This window comes from Temnothorax longispinosus, chromosome 7, assembly GCF_030848805.1.
Source record: "Temnothorax longispinosus isolate EJ_2023e chromosome 7, Tlon_JGU_v1, whole genome shotgun sequence".
Lineage (NCBI taxonomy): Eukaryota > Metazoa > Arthropoda > Insecta > Hymenoptera > Formicidae > Temnothorax > Temnothorax longispinosus.
In genome coordinates, this window is record NC_092364.1 from 20415035 (window position 1) to 20432244 (window position 17210).

At 48.5% G+C, this 17210-nt stretch overlaps 2 protein-coding genes across 11 annotated transcripts in view; one reads left to right on the forward strand and one right to left on the reverse strand.

The window, feature by feature from the left end:
* Sp1 (transcription factor Sp8) overlaps positions 1–15938 on the reverse strand; it is a 78425-nt gene extending 62487 nt beyond the window's left edge. Inside the window, exon 1 of the mRNA XM_071784268.1 lies at positions 15630–15938. The gene's annotated coding sequence lies outside the window, so the exon portion shown is untranslated. The remainder of the gene's footprint in view (positions 1–15629) is intronic.
* The window catches only part of LOC139816639 (uncharacterized), a 174068-nt gene that overhangs the window by 119224 nt on the left and 37634 nt on the right, over positions 1–17210 (forward strand). For 2 of the 10 annotated variants that reach the window (XM_071784277.1, XM_071784281.1), the window contains exon 1: positions 16348–16699. The exons of the other annotated variants lie outside the window; for them this stretch is intronic. The gene's annotated coding sequence lies outside the window, so the exon portion shown is untranslated. Of the gene's footprint in view, positions 1–16347; positions 16700–17210 lie in introns of those variants that run through there. 10 annotated transcript variants of the gene reach the window in all.

The following is a 17210-nucleotide window of genomic DNA, read 5'->3' on the forward strand; positions in this document are numbered from 1 at the left end:
GCAAGCTAGAAGAGATGAATGACGGCCCTCGAGAGCACGTTCCACTTGCGCGTCATATAGCGTTGCGATAGGCTCCGTGTAACTGGTCGGCCACCAGAGTGGAAGATTGGTAAAAGAGACGAGGGATGCTACAAAGCGACGGCGAGAAAGATGAGGAGGAAATTTTCGCAGAAAGAGAAAAGTCCGGAGGAGAGGAGGAACCGAAGGACGGCAGGAAGAAAATTAACGAGCCACGAGGAAACGAAATATTACAAAGGGTTATTCCGAGGCCAAATGACTGAAGGGTGTAAACGAGACGATAACGAGGTCGGAGTTGCAAAATGGCGTACAACTGCAACAAATCCAGAACAGTCAATCTTTTCCGCGATTTTATTCTCTAAAATCTCTAAGATCTTTTTCCCGTCCATTCACAATATCAACGGCGCGATCGCGCGTATCCTCGATTCGTCCTTCTCGCCCTCTTCGTCCTCCCGCCCCTCACTTCTCCACCCCGTCCACACTCATCGACGCAATGGCGCGGCCAGCATGGTATCCGTTCCTTCTTAATGGCAAATAAACCAGGTAGAGCGCAGTGGAGAACCGCTCGTGATTGCCGGATTAATTGGCTGTAGCGTGGCTGCAGCGGTAACGGAGAGGATGTACACGGCACGGATTATTATCCGGCCGTTCGACGGAGAGAGCTATCCTAAACGTTCTTTCCGTGCCCCCTAACGGCCACCCTCCGCCTCATCTCGTCGACCCCTTTTCGCTCTGTGCTCCGCGGCATCGATCCTCCGTAAATTCTCTCGAGCCGGGAGAGAAGACGCGGGAGCGCGAAGGATGGCTCGATCGATTATCCGCGAGCATGTCGCTCGTTCTTCAGAACGACTCGTCTCTCGGCAGACAAATTTTCGGTACGGTATAAGAGATAACAACGGGTGTTTTGGCAACGGCAAAAAGATTAAATTTCTGCGCAGAAATTACCACGGATCAGAGGAAAGAAAGAGAGACGGATAACAGAGCTAATAATTACTCCTTTATTAAAAATGTAAAGGAAATTAAGAAATTAAAAACTCTTTTACTTTTCGTTTTCTTGAAACAAATGCAGGGTTGTACGAATTATATAAATCGGATAAAAATCACGCAAGCATGGCATATCATGTTTCTTCGAGAAAATTTCTCGATAATGGAGAAGCGCGTCGCTTGTCGCAACGGAATTGCAAGCAAATAGGGTTATCGAGATCGCTTACGTATATCGCCGCGGGTGGATACATCGGGATGATTCTCGGAGACTCGAAAGTGCTGACGCGGTAACCATCTTGGTTTCCCTGAGTGGCACTGTCGGCGAATGCCGTTGGGTGTCACGGGGTGGATTCGTTCGTGGATGGCGGCGGTGGAAGATTCGATTTCGGTGCGGTTGGGAGGGCGAGAAAGGGGGGGCCTAGAGGGAGAAACGGCGAGAGGAGAAGAGGAAGAGGTCTCTGAGCGACGTGACCGCGGGAATCGATGCGGACATTCCGGTAAATTGTGCGCGCCGTTGCTGATGCGGTGTTTTCGTAATCCGCGAAATCCTCGCCGCATTGGCCATCATCCGATTTATGTCGCTCGTTGATCGCGTTTACAGAGTAAAAAAATTATGAAACGAACGCGTAAGACATTATAAAAACTTTTCGCTTTATAAAGTTTCAAACATCCCCTCGGCCTCCCGAATTCTCCAATTGCTATTCTCCCGCAGCTCATACGCTCGCGTTCAATAGCCAGTTTTCGTAAAATGTGTCTCGTCATCCAATGAAATTTTAGACTCAGGACTTTCCTCGTTCACGGTGATGGCGGGAAAGCGGTTTCGAGGAAGATTGAGTCAATGGAATTCATGAGGGCGGGACAGACGCGTGCGCGGAAATCGAGAACACCGTATATCACTTTAGGACTCGAGTGGACTTTTATTTTTTGCCAGCAGCACGGTGTCTTCCCCCTTTTGCGGCGGATTCACTTTACCGTGACGCAGAGTTGAATTTTTATTATTCTGTTTGCGCTTTTTTTCTCTCTCTCTCTCTTCCTACTTCCGCAGGAAGTTTCCACGGAATCATAGGCCTGTTCTGAATAATATAGAGTTTGTATCGAATTAATTTATAATTTTAAATAGCGTTGCTCTCTCAGGAAAATTAGCCAGTCACTCCTCACGTTAATACCGCGTGTCGATTAATCGGTATATAACAAACGCGAGCAAAGCAATTACGCTCGCGTATACATACACGAACCTTGTCACCTTGTTTTGCCACATTCCTGCAATGCAATTAGAAACGTGTCGAGGAAACGATGCCGAAACTCGCAATAGTCCGCTGATAATCAAACATAATTATCCACGATCGTTTTGTAATCGCGGTCGGTTTAGCAGCCGTATCAAATTATAATAACGATTATGCTAATCGCCTCTGTCTCTAGGCAATCGCGTATGATTGGCCTATTATACACGAAGACCAGAAACGCGTTATCGGCTGTAACACGCACCAATAACTAACCCGTTAGATATGTTCTCCGCAGTTTTCCACGGACCACGGAAATCTCGTTACACATCTTTTAATTATTATTTCCGAGAGATTTCGAATCGGATTCTCTCGCGTTATAAGGATCGCGCCTTTCGTTCGATCCGCGGGAATACGGGTTCTCGATTCTTCCTCGTCGGTCTCGTCGCTTTGTCGCACGCCACAGATTGGGGGCATTCATAACGGCAATCACGCAACGGCGTGCGTGTGCGTCACTCAAAAGCCGTCGAATCTCCTTCACGCGCGACCTACCTTTTCACCCGGACAAGTTACAAGATCGTGCCGCGATGCATCGACTGATGCATCCATGTGGAATCTTCAATATTTTTTTACGCCGTCGCAAAACGATCTCGTAGTTCGGCCACGCTACGTCTTGTTTCGATTAAGTGATCCTTTAGATACCAAGAAATTCAACGACATCATTACGAGAGTGACGTCATGCGTCCCTGCTCCCGCACCTCTTCTGCTCGCGTTATTGCGTAAGTCGGAAGTAGAAAAATGCTCACGAAGGTAATTTCAATTCCCAGAAATGATACTAAGCAACGATGTAGGTAAAAGACGAGCCATAAGACTGAGAGAGAGAGAGAGAGAGAGAAAGAGAAGAAAAAAGAGAGACCGTCGATACGTTTCCGACACACAAACGCAAGTGACCGGCACTGAGGGTGGGAATTGGTCCCGTTTCAAGGACGCCACAGGAGAGACTCGTAGATTGCGTGCTTGTCGTAAGTTTTCGCTCGTCGATATACCCACGAAGTCTCAAGGTGTATAATGACGACGTTTTCTGTCGGCCCCTTTCAAAGCGTCACGATCAGACAGCGGGCTGGTAGCTCTGTTACGCGGAAGCCACGTTCGAAAGTATCCCGGTAGTTTTCCTTTCTTTCCCGAATTCACGCCATCTCAGAATCTGCACGCGCGCGTCGTCTCCGCATCGCGCTTCTAACCGTTCACCTCGTCGAGCTCCGAGCCCAAACAAGAAAATGTTTTCTCCAAACAAATTGATTTATGATTGTTGTAATATAGTCGTCGGTTATTTCACTCATTATTATAATAAGCGCAGAAATCACTGTGTTTACGGGATTTTATTATCGTTTTAATTGCATTCAATTCTTCGCGCTCGCGTGCGTCGGGAGTTTCCGTTTTTTATTAAGCAGCAGGCCTCCATAAATATTAAAATAGGCCGTTCAAGATCAACCTCTTGCTATATATACCATTATCTCGTTCCTCGACCTACTGCTATACGTATAACCGCGCACGCATGTTAATCAAAGCCTGTACGTTCACTCGTGTCATAAAGTAATCTCCACGCATGCACGAGTTGTGAAACAGAAGTATACACGTTTTTTCGCGTTACGGTAAGAATTTTTGTTCGTAAGAAATTACGCGTGGTTCGGCTCAGCGACGTCCGCCCGACGGTGCCGCGCTTATCGTTTTGTATATTACCTGCCCCGCTGTAATCGGTCGACAAAGTTGCAGAGCGAGAGATAATGGGCAATTACCAGTCCAGAAAGGGGAACGGCGTGCGTACCTTATTCCTTTGCGTTCGGAAAGAAACCGGTCACGATGATCGCGGGGACCGGCGCAATCACGGAAATTGAACTTTGCGTTTTTCTTTCTCCGATAACTCGTATCACTCGACCCAGTTGTCCCGATGCAGCAGCAATACTTACGTCGCGCGCCACACGGGCCACTATATTTTCCTTTCCCCGGTTTCACACTTTTAGAAAATTTGAATTTATGCTTGCCACGTTATTGGATCTAATAAAACTTGCCGACGATAAGATTTTTCAAATCATACTTGTGCGCGTTGCACGTTGAAATTATTAATGAGAAACTAGTTACCCTTATTTATCTTCTTTCATCAAGAAACGTTGTCACGGCACACTGGAACGGGCGATTATCCAGAGTATCTAAAAAAAAGGAACTCTCGCACTGCAAGTCTTTGCGGTCTACACGCGGAAAACCGACAAGGAACGTTGACTGTGATATCGATCGAAGCATTTACGAGATCGTTAGTAGCATGGATTATTGCGCCGGCTAACCGCGTCAGGTCCGGTTGACCGGTATGCAAAGAAACATCTCGACCACGATTGTTACGTAAAATCTAGCTCGTAGTTCAAGTTAGTGGTAATTTCCGATGCGTCGCGCGCGCATCATACGTCTTTCAAAGCAGATTAAAATCTACCTCTCTCTTTCTCTCTCTCTCTCTCTGTCTCTTTTTGATCCTGTATGTTTACGTTCGATCGGATTGAATAATTTTTCTAATTATCGTAATTAGTGCCAGGCATTTAATCATTATCCACGCACGGTTCTGTATCAGTTATCCTATTAAAGATGTATGTTTCGAAAGAGTGGAACTTCTGGATTTAATATACGGTTTCCTTTTTTTTAAATATTATATAGTTAACATTTTTTTCACGATATTTACAACCGCGGACCATCTCTGCATTTTTCATCCGACTCTCGCTCGCTCGTCTAGATCGCCGAACAGGCCTGCTCGATATTCGCCAGCACGAGAGTCGTCCTGGCTCTACCTGAAAATTTTGCCGTCGATCGCGTGTCCATCCGCGCGCGACCTTGGAGCGATTAAAGTCGACGGAAAGGTCTAAATTCGCTCGTGCGACTGCTTCAACTTCCCTCGTTCAACCGCCTCGTGCGATCGGCTCGTCCGTTTCGCTCGAAATTCCGCGAAACCTTCCGCTACCTCCCACACGCAGGTCGGGCGAGCGCGCGCGCGCGAGAACGATGCCGAGAAAACCACGGAGGTATCCAGGTACGACCCGGTAAGGCACGATAATTGCGCACTTCGCGCCGATAACGGCAAACCAAAGGTGGCAATGACGGAAAACGCGAGCGAGCCGCGCACGTCGCCGCGCGAACTCCCGCGAACGGCCGCCTCGAGACGAGAGTTCCCACGTAGTCAAAGTCCGAGAGCCCCGCGCGCTCAAGCCGAGGGATCATCGGCATGAAAACGGGGATAATTGTGGCTCCGTAAATACCGCTACTTAATACCCGTACTCTCCCGTACTCTCGTATATAGCGTTATATGCACCTTGTTGCGCCGCGCGTATTAGCCTCCCTTCTCGCATTCGTGCTACCGTCAATCTCCTTTAGAAAACGCTTTTCTCCTCGCGCGGCACCGCGCACCGCGCGGCACGGCGTGTAGAAAACGAGGTAATTGTACGCGGCAGTTGCATACTACGCCGATATGCACTTCCGCCGCGGATCTAGCCCCGCTGTAATTTCACGCGATCTCGGCCGCCGATTTCGTTCTCGAGCCCGCTCGTCAACGCCGCGCCGCGATGCGCTCCCGAACGGCAGCGTTCAAGCGTCGAAGTTACCGATGACCGTTTATGGACATTTACGGTATATCTCGATGATATTGAACGAAACGATTTTGCGATACCAAGAAACAACACACACACACCAATGCTAACATTTACGTCGCAAATAAATACAAATAGGAAATTGTGATCAAGAGATCGTTCCTCGATGGATATAAAAGATGATCCGTAGGACTGACGCGTAAGACGGAGCGATCGAGCAATTATCGGCGCTGTTATCGCTGTCACCACTCGTCTTGGCCTTATTTGCATCGGATCGTGATTAAGAGCGAACTGGCAAAGTGGAGAGCGCTCTTTTACGCGCGGTCAATGCACCGCGTGCAGCCGCGTCCTTCCTCTGCCAGTACGCCGCGCCGCGGCCCGCCCGGTCATCTTGATGTCATTCTGCATTCTGTCCGATGCGAGGAGTAATTAAAATGTAGTCAGCGTTATCTTAGATCCCTCGACGGTGATTTAGCTCCGCCATCTGATGCGCACGCCCGGTCCGACTGTGCCGCATCAACATGTCCCCGTCATAATGTCCGGCACATTGCCAGGTGGGAGGCTGACCCTCCCACGAAATTACGTGGAAATTCGGTTCGTTCGGGACCTTCGAGCGCGCGGAACGTGAGGTAGTGTATTTTTAACGACGCGACGTGTGTCATATAACACCCCTGTTGGTCGACCCAAAACGAAGTCGCGCAGGACGCGAAACGCGTACGTGTGCGGCGTACAATTAATTAATGTCGAGTGCTTTACTTTCGCCGACGACCCGAGCGCCAAAGTCGTGTATTATTAGCTTGATGTCTTGTTACGAGAACGCATTCCGGGAAGTCCGATCCTACCGTGGCAGAACCTCGGTCTCTGAATTTCTGGAATCCGGAGCTTGTCGCTTCGAGCTAATTCGTTAACGCGATGAATTTACTGAACAAAGTGGCGACGTGTCACGCTCGTAGTTCTCTCTTTCTCTCTCTGGACCGACGCATCTCGCAGATGACGATTCCCGAATGCTTCAATACGAGAATTGGCGAAGCAAAATCGTAAACGCGAGATATATACGCATCATAAGAATTTGATTAGCGATTGGGACGATTTTCGAGTTGACGAAAAGCAAGCGAGAAGTTGCGGGATTAACCAGGAAGCGCAGCGGTCAAGGAAGACTGTGAGAAAACTTCTGCCAGCAAAGCGGGAAACTCGGGTGAATGCAGGGCTCTCGTAACGCGCTTACATTAAGCCGACGCATTTAGAAAATGGCGAATGGTGGATAGTGTGTGCCTTGGGCCTGGCGATTACTCAGGAATGAAGGGATACCGGTATTGCCGCACCAGGAACACGATCCGGCTGTACCAAGAACCGCTGGCGCCTTCCTCCACACCCACCCCACACCCGCCCCCGCCACCTCCGCCCTTTCTGCTCGTATCCGCGATCTCGCTTGTATTCTTTCGGAAATTGCGTAAAGTTCGGCAATGCACCACATACGCACAAGAGATGGCTGATAAAGACCTGGGTAATTGTTGTCTACGTTCACTTTAGAAACGTAGCTATGGTACACCGAGATTTGACGGTATTTGCGAATCCGAAAATAATATAGTCTAAAAAGGGTGGATTCAGTATCTGGATCTCATTCGCGTTATTACATGTGCGCGCATACTTTACGCACGTATTACGCGCCGTGTAATGCGAGTTTTATTACCTCTGAACGCGGTGCCACTTTTCTCGTTGCGTGCCAGCCACGAGGCTTTTAACCGCACAAGCCTCACCGTGCTAAACCCCGTAAACCACGGGTTTAAGAAACCGTCTTATATCTTTTCGCGCGTGCAAAATTGCGAACGTTGATAAACGCAAACAGCCTCGCAATCGACGTCTCCGTTTGCCATCGAAACGTTCGATATATTAAAACGGACAACAGCAATGACGATTCTTCGTTCGTAAAAACGATACGCGGAATGTCGGACAAATTGTTACGGATTAGACGCAACGTTGAAGGGCGTAGGCGTCCATCGTTTATCACACCGCGAGATAAAGGAGTCTCGTTGCGGCTCGCGGCGAGTCGACGAGTTATTTGTTTTATCGCCGCGCGATATGGAACTAGGATTAATTAACGCCGACGCCCCGTGCAAATTAATGACGTCACGCGAAATCGAGCGGCGATTCTACGCGATGCGCTAGAAAGTAATTACACATCGTTACCGGCCCCGGTGACGGGTATATACCGCTGTGCCGCCGGAGTCTGGATTCAGTTTGCGATGTGATTATGTTTATTGTCCTTTCCGGCCGACTTCTCGGAAATCTCGGAAACGACACGTAAGATGGCCACGCGAGATCTGCCGATCGCCCGTTTCTCCGTCTGCGCTTAACGCTTTCGTCGTTCCGTTCGTATGAAGCTGATAAGAGCGCCAATTATCTCGAGCAGACACTTTTATTGTATTTAAAGGTAGATGTGTATATATATATTATATATATGTACACACCGTACATTTTTTTTTTTAATGTGACCGTAAACTCCTGGCATTTATATTTCGAGGGGATAGTTTCTTTATTAAATTATCAAAATAATGAGTTTCTTGGAAGGTTCCTGCCACACAAAGATTTCGAGACACGTTTCTAATTCCTTCAATTGTCGTACGCACAACCGCGCGTTGAAACGCGAGCGCGGTATTCGCAACTTTTAGAAACGACTTCTTTGGCATGGTGCGACGAATCGCTATCAACAAAATTGCCTTTTGCCGAGGCGAGTTACTCATTCCTCTTGGCGAGGTCGTGCTCTCACGACTTCGCGCGATACGCGAGCACTTAACTAACGGACTCTTCCACGAAGTGGAACGACTCCCGTCCGCTAGAGTCCGCAGTTTTTCGAGCCGACGCAACGGAAACTGGAAAGTCGCCCGGGATGAACTTTAAATATAGAAATAAGACGAAAATGAACGATAAGAAACAGATCTTTCCGAAAGGAAACCGTATACCTGAAGAAAGAAAGATAATCTTATGTTTTTTTTAAATTACTTTAATTGTTGCTGGTGATACAAATGTATTTATGTGTTTAAGACAATTATTTGGAGCAAGGTTTTTGTATCTAGTTTGAATTTATTACCGATATTACTACTAGTTTTCCTGTCATGCTTACACAAGCGTGATAACACTAATATAACAATAGTTAATGATTCAAGGAACTATTTGATCTTTTAAAACTGAATTATTTAAAATTACATGTGCAAAAGTTCTGTGGGACAGTTCGATGATAATAATTATATTTTAGTTTATTCTATTCTTATATTACAAAAATTTTTACTGATTTGAAATTGATACGGTATTAGTTCCGCATCTTTCTGTTATATCCAGTTATATCTTTTATGAAACTATATAAATAATAAATGCAATTTGTATCACCGTGTGTGTAAAACAGTTTAAATATCAAATTGCGATAATTAAGAAAAGGAATCTTCCTCCGCGGCAACAGTCGTGCATTTCTCTGAAGAAACACGAGGTAGGCTGATCCAACGTTCGTCGCCGCGAGAAAATGCGGTCTTCCCTCATATGTCTTGCATAACATTCTTCCGGTAAATGGTGCGAACTTGGCAACCGCAATTATAACGTACTGCAAACTCGTTCGATGATTATCAGCGATCGCCCTGCCGCATTGCTCGTATTTTCTTTTCCAGACAATATATTTTAACGCGCGATGTTGTCTGCCATTATCCCCAATTTGAGTAGTTAGTGAAAATCACAGCCTCAATCAAGTTCACTTGAAACGCACTTAATCATTATATTGCGGCGTAGATAAATTTGGAATGAGAGAGTATCTTTAGCGTGTGATAAATTTATTATCGAACTTTGATACAACTCCTGTGCTAAAGAGAGAACTTCCTTCTGCTGGTTCTCTTCCTGCTCTTCGAACTTCCGTCGAGACGGGTCTCGGAAGGTCTCGCGTAGAGTCGGAAACTGCGCTTGGCTGGCACACACGAAGTCGAAAGAGGCTTCGCAGGTAATTGCCAGGCCGGCGGGTCGATAATGAGCACTGGCTTCGGGGAACCGATTACGCCCGACCCGAGCCAAAAGCAAAGTCGGACCCCAAGAACCAGAGAGAGGAGCAGGAGAAGGATGAAGATGAAGAAGAAGAAGACGGAGAAGAAGAAGAAGAAGAAGACGGAGTAGAAGAAGGGCAGAAAGATCCGTTGGGAGGAGAGGATCAACTCGGGTAAAGGGAGAGAGAGGGGGAAGTGATGAAGGAGAGATTTTAAGTCGCTTATAATCCTCTGGACCGTAGCTCCGCGAGAGCGGCATTCACGGGGTCTCTTCGCGATCCGATAATTCAACGGACTTGGAGTTCGATATTCCGACTAATCTCGCATGATGTGTGTGCAGAAGTTCTCCGCGCGCGCCCTTTTCGGGGCACCGATAATTGCGGCTATACCCTTTTTATTTTTGTTTTGCGCTGCAAACTGTCTGTATCCCGACAAATGCCTGCTCGAAGCTCGCTCGGACGTGCTTGTATGCCATTAATCGCGCTCTCTACCTTCGCCGTATACGTACGGGAAAAATTCTCTGCGGCGCATTCATTATTTCGCCTTGTAAGACGTCGTTTCCGCGTAATTTCGCAATCTGAATTTATTCCATAGAAATGTGTGCAACATTTCTCCACTTCCGTTACACAACGATTTTATTTTGTTTGAGATATATATAATTATTGTACCACGCGCGCGCGCGCGCGCTCGATTTATTCTCTTTCAGCAATAAAAACATCGTGAGTTATAGGTGTGTAAAATACCAGGCAACTCGATACTCCTATTGACGGCGATAACGGATTGCATATTAACGGTATTATGAATTTATCGAGAAATAGCGAGATCCAACGAGGACGAGAAACGAGTCAACATGTCGATATGCATCGATACTAGTATAAGAAAAAAAAAACGGAACGTAACTAATTGCTAAATCACCGGCAACGAGTTGTCGATGTCAGGCGATGGCGAGCGGCCACCTGTGCGGCCTGAAAGGAAGAGAGCATCGCAATGGAAAGTGGAAGAAGTCCGAGGCAGGGGCAGGGAGGAGGAAGAGGGATCCGGGCGAGGGAGAGTTGGAATGAACAAGAAGAAAATGAAGCGGAAAAATGGACGAAAGGAGAATAAGAAGTCCTTCCTGTATCGCGCGATGAAACCTGCCTAGATCTCGCTACCGGGATGAGAGGTAGAGGTAGGTGATCTAATTTCCCGGGCAGTCGTGCAGAAAATGATCCAGGCCGCGATTACGAAACGGCTTCCAGTCTTCGCCGGGGGCGACGAAGGCGCCGTTTTTGCCGCTCTCTTTTCGTTTCTACGTGCCGTGTGCTACGATCGCGGACGCGATGTTGTCAGCTACCTCTACAAATGGAGAACGACATCCTGCGTGTGCGAGAAGTTACTTCATAGTTGGGAGGAGAGAATTTTTTGGAGGCCGCGTCTCCCAACGATGAGAACATTGCGAGAGAAAAATTCTTATCGATGAAACGTTCACTTGGAAATTGAAGTCTTAAAAAAGAACGTCGATTTTTTTTAATTTCAGTAGATAGTATGCCCGTCTCTTTAGCGTCGTTGTTTCTTTCGTGACGCGTGTATGTACAGTGTTTCGCGAGATAAGCGCAAAATGCACGAAGCATCACGTTAGCTCGTGGACCGGCAGCGTGGTGGCGACGATGCGGTGCCCCTTCGTGGCCTCGAGGGTCGCTGATCCCACAATTAACATAATGAGGTAGAAAACGTAGATATTAGCGCGAGGTTAGTTAATAGTGCACTTATCCGGAGAATGTAAATAGTTGGTGGTCGCGATAGCTTTCTCTCTTTCTCTCCCTCTCTCGTGCTTCGCGGCAGGGTCCATCCCTCGCCTTCTCGTGTTAACTCGCGCGTCCCGCATTTTCCGGTCCTTCCTCACCCTCGGAACACACCGCCACGTCATAAGAAATCTCGTAAATCAAAAGTGACAAAATCGAATTCCCGTTTGCATAATCCGGTCGTTTTATTCCACGCGCGTGTCCCCGGATCGATTCGCCGGTACCGAGGCTTCCTAAACAAAATTATTAATCAACGTTATCGTCAGACATTCCCAAAATTATAAGCGGCAGCGCACGGCTTGCAATTGATGATCCTAGATCGATACGATCTTTCGATTTAAAAAATGCCCTGGCGAGAACGTAACGGATAATGACGGCGAAGAATAAAAGCAAAAGTAAAGCGTAACAAGAGAATTCTGCGAAGACGGAAAGATGCGGTCGGTGATGGTATTTTAATTAGTATCGCTGTTAGCGTTATCCTGTGTATGAATCACAGCTCGAGAGAAGTAAATAGTAGACGCTGGAAAAGTAAATTAATGCGTGCTATTACCAGTATCAACTGCATGGTAAATTAATTTTTTGCTCATATATGTAATGAGAGATACGACTGTATTTTCTATATATCGCTGTGCTGCCTCAGCCCTCGAATGTTCTTCTTGTTCACTTCCTTGTATATCATTCATTTCATACTCTTTCTTTGGCCAGTCTCGTTGCTTCTCGATGTTCTTCAGTTCCTTTCGGTGTCGTTACGTCGTTACGCCGTCCGCTCGAATGCACCGGGCGCATCTCTCCGCGGCCGATGGTATCGCCGTAATCTGCAACAGCTGCAACTGGGGTTCTCGCGGTTCGAGACTATCTTATCCGTTGCATCCCTGATTTCTAGGCCTCTCCATCGCCTCTCCCTCGCCCTTTCCGCGGGACTCTACCCTACCTCACCGCGCTCGCAAATGGCGGTGGCAATTTGCAGGTGCAAAGTTCACGATGGAGGGAAACCGCTAATGAGGGAGCCCCGATGCGCAACGCAGGGCACGCGTGGATTTTCAGAGAGGGACGGGTTAATTGCCAGCTCTGACCGCCGGAATTGTGGCTTATTCGTGCGCGCTGCTTTCCGCAAGCTGTCGTGCGTTCGCAGGTCGCGCTAACTTGTCTTTGACAAGCGCTAATATCTCTCGTCCACCGGTGCCTGTCGTGTCGTGGGGGCTTTTTTGCAGGCCGCAGATCGAACTAGCCAATGTTACTCCGCTTCAGCCCGCCCCTTCGAGACCGTAACTGTCCGATGGCGCCTCTCGCTAGCCATAAATTAATTAAACTGGCGCGGAGGTGTGTGGACGGGTGTCAGTGCGGCGTTCTTCATCTTTCGACCGTCGTTCGAACCACTTCGAGCCCCATCTCGATCGAGCAAGCCTAAACTCGACTTGCGCTACGGCTCGTTTCATAATTTCCAATAGGGCAGTTCGCGTCCTTCGATGTGAAGAGACCATTTCGCCGGAATATCGTTTACGCTCTCCTCGAATGGAGGAATTTGAATCTATTTTGCAAAAACATTTGTCAATATAATTGCTCCATATATAACGACAGTAATGACATACATAACCGTGCGATATAGCTTATGTAATTTCTTCGGCGCTGTATCGTGCCGCTAATTACACCCTGAACGGGTGCTAATCGCTTCCAAGTACGTATGTACATCGTTATTATAATTATTACTGTGTGGTCTATGGGAATTTATCGTCATAACAACGTCATTCGTACACGCTCATTTTAAATAACTTAGTTTAACTTGAAAATGTAACAACACACGTATCATGGTCACTTTCAAGCTGGACGCGTGACCGAATAATAAGACCAGACACGGAAGGAGGGGGGAGAGCTTCACGAATCTATTGTACTTCAAATATTTTATTTTTGCACCGTTTTAACACCATCCCGAGGATTGTATTCTTGTTCTTAGCGCAATTAAAGCCGTAAACGTAGAAAGACGGTCGAATTTTTATCACGCCCGCAAATCGTCTTAGGAACGGCTTATATACGTCGGCGCATAGTTGTTCGCATAAATCGCTCTTCGGCCGACGTATGGCAGGGGGGCGTGAACGGGGCGTAGCAACATAGTAACGTTTATTACATTGGCTGGCAACTAGCGAACTGTGCGCCCTCGCCGCGATCTCTCCGGAGGACCGGACGCGTTAAAACTTTGCGGGAGATCCCATACACGGGGCCACTCATCGCGCCGTTTATCGATACCATTCTATCTCGCGCTGATGCCGATCCCGATCGTGAGACGTGAGGCGCGAGGAACAAAGACATCCGAATGATAGAGGATGCTGTCGGTATCGTTTCTACCGTGCTCTTAAATAAGACCTGTCTCAGAAGAAGTACCTAGAAGAGGCACGAATGATAAAGTTTGATTGATATACAGTCTGAAATAAAACACGCCGACGCTTTAGTAAGTTTCCCAGTCCCAGTCAGAAAGGTGACGTAGAAGAGCTGATTAAAACGAATTGATTGACTTCATCTTTTTGACTGAACGATTCGTAAAGTATCCTAGTGAGAAATGTATAGTTCATCCGACGTCGAATCAATGTCGATAATATGATATCAAAATAAAGTTAAAATTTTGGTCGATTCGACATCGAAACGAGGTTGAAACGACAGTTGAAGATTCGTTGACATTTGATACGACTTCGATGTCGAATCGATCAAAATTTTAACTTATTTCGATATCAGATTATCGACGTCGGGTTCAACTGTACATTTCTCACTGGGTTCCCTCGTCGTAGATAATAATGGCGGTCGATTCGATTTGATGTAGAAACGAGCGGGGCAGGTAAACGAGGTAGTCGATACGAGCTCGCGACGAATGTTCCATTCCCATTGTTTCGCCGGTGTGCAGGTCACTTCCAGCGAGCAAAGATCGATCGTGTGGCACGGGTGGTCGGATGTATACGAGTGCACGTCGTTTTCGCATGAGCTCCTCGTCGCGTTTAACTAGAGGTGACTCCGCAAAGGGGGAGGACCGGATGCGGTAAAGGAGACACCACCATGGACGCCACTCGCCGGCATTAATTTCTCATGACACGTCCGTGCAATTCCCTTTTACGTATGTAGGGCCACCAATTATATGCACGCGCTCACGGTGGAGGTACCGTGCATCGACACATCGTACGTTCGAAAATCATTTAGCGCAATTACCTAGGTGCATGCGATCTAAATTGGGAAAGGAGCAAGAGTAGGGAATATTAATTCTTGATTTGACTACGTGCTCCAACTCATGAATGACGAATTCTCATGGAAAAGAAGCAAGACAATATTAGGAAGTCGTAACGGGATCGAAATTATTGGTGAGATTCTCACAAAGTAATAAAGAAAACAATGAAAGCGGCGGATTTGTTTCAAGCCTCATAAGGCTCACGTTGAAATAGAAATGTTCATCATAGAAATGTTCACCATGTTCTTAGGGGAAAGAAAAAAAACCCACAAAATCCGAAATAATTTCCGCGGCAGTAAATTCGAGGTCCCATTTAAGAGACGATCGTTAGATTCTCGTAATATCAAGATGATCGTGTCGGAAGGAGATTAAACGCGATCGCGGAAACTTGAGGAAATTAAAGCGACTAGAGGTAACCGCGGGATTCTCGTAAAATCATGAGTAAGGACGATCGTGGAATTCTCGTTAATTCAAGACGGCGCTATAAATGACGGCGATATTTCTCATAAAAACCGGAATGTTATTAAAACTGATCGTCAAACTTGTACAGTATTCGCGAAGCTTGCATCCGCGCAAATTAAATCGACATTCACGCCTTCAGAAATGTGATTACAAGTGCAATTGAGAGGGTACAAAGATTTTAAGAGAACGTCTTATTCGATTATTAAATGAAAAGAGAGTGGAAGAACAGCGATCGTCGGATTATCTTAAATGAGAAAAACCGCGACGACCGAAATTAACGCGAGAGATCGGGGTATAATCGAGACTATGGGACTTACGTTTATACTGCTGAGGGGTGTCGGGCTGACACCCCTGCGGCCACTGCCGCCGCCGCTGCTGACCTCCGCGTCCAGTTTGCCGATTTGCCTAATCGCTGCGACGTGGACGACGATCAGTCGGTCTCACGATTCTGAAAACGCGCGAAATCACGCGAAGGACGAGATACACGCGCGGTATCGGTCGCGAGACGCGTGGACGATCTCGTTGACGTCGGAGGTACGGCGGGTTTCGATCACGACTCCATCTCTCGAGTGCTTTCGAGTGTTCCTCAAGAAGACGGATCTCTTCTCCCGAGCTCGCGATACTGTCTCTCTCTCTCTCTCTCTCTCTCTCTCTTTCTCTCTGTTTCGAAAGCGCGCGCGCGCGCGCAATCGTATCTCGCGTGGCGATTTCAATCGGTATATCGGTGGTAGACGCGGCTATGACACGTCAACGTCGCATGCGAGTCGCGCGGAGCAGCCTCCTTTCGGGCAGCCGGCTACATTCATAGCGATGAGCGCACTGGCTGGCTGAATGGCACTCGTAAAACGTACGCACACAGTGCTCGCGACGCTCGTCGGGGCACAGAGCGTCGACGCGCGGCGGGCCGCGCGGCTTCGGCCGAAGCCGCGAAGCTTCATTATTCACTGACGCGCTCCAGCGAGGGCCGCGGCGCGAGCACGTCAATCCTCGCGGACACTATATCGCCGGGCGACGGGCGACGGGCGACCGATCCCGGTACCCCCCTTTTTTTTTCGTCGATCGATGCGCGACGCATCCGTGTCCCACTTCGATTCCTCTCGCGCGGATACTACCTGGAGCCCCCGGCAAACGGAACATTCGCGACGACGGCAACCGGTGACGACGGCGATGGCGACGATGATAATGCCGACGGACGATTGGTGGGTGGTAGCGGTGGTGATGATGCGCGCGTGATTAAGGCGGCGATGACGGTGACGATGAAGGCGACAACCGCGACGAAGGCGAGTCGGCGTGCTGCTCGTACGCCTTAAGGGCCGTTGGTCGCAGACGCATGCTCGCGGCACGTCGCAGCCTCTCGCACTGACCGCACGTAACACGTAAGAGAGAGGTGCGTACTGTACTTGTGTGTCTACCCCCTCCTGCTGTCCTTCTCTCTCTTTCTCGCTCTCCGCGCTCTTCCCTCCCTCGTCGCCCTCCGGAGGAGCGCTATCTCTCCTTATCGCGTGCCCCGGCTCTCTTCGTCACTTTCTCGTCAATTACCCGCGCGCGCGGAAGAAGACGCGGCCCCCAAAGGGGAGAAAGAAGTGTTTCCACACACACGCGGGTTGTGCGCGCGGGCGCGCGCGCACGCCGGGGCCCTCTTTGAATCCTCCGCTTTGCGCGCCGGCTTCACGCGGGTATCCTCGCGCGGTAACTCCGCCGGGAACGTTGAACGCGAGTCCGGAATTGCCGTGGCGCCACTCTTCCTCCCCTCCCGGTGCCTCCATTCTCTTCTTCCACCTCGTCCTCGTCCTCCTCGTCGTCGTCGTCGTCGTCGTCGTCGTCGTCGGCGACGTCGTTGTCCTCCGCCGTGAGTGAGCGAGTGCCGCCGCGCGGCCACGGGGCTGCCTCCTCTCCGC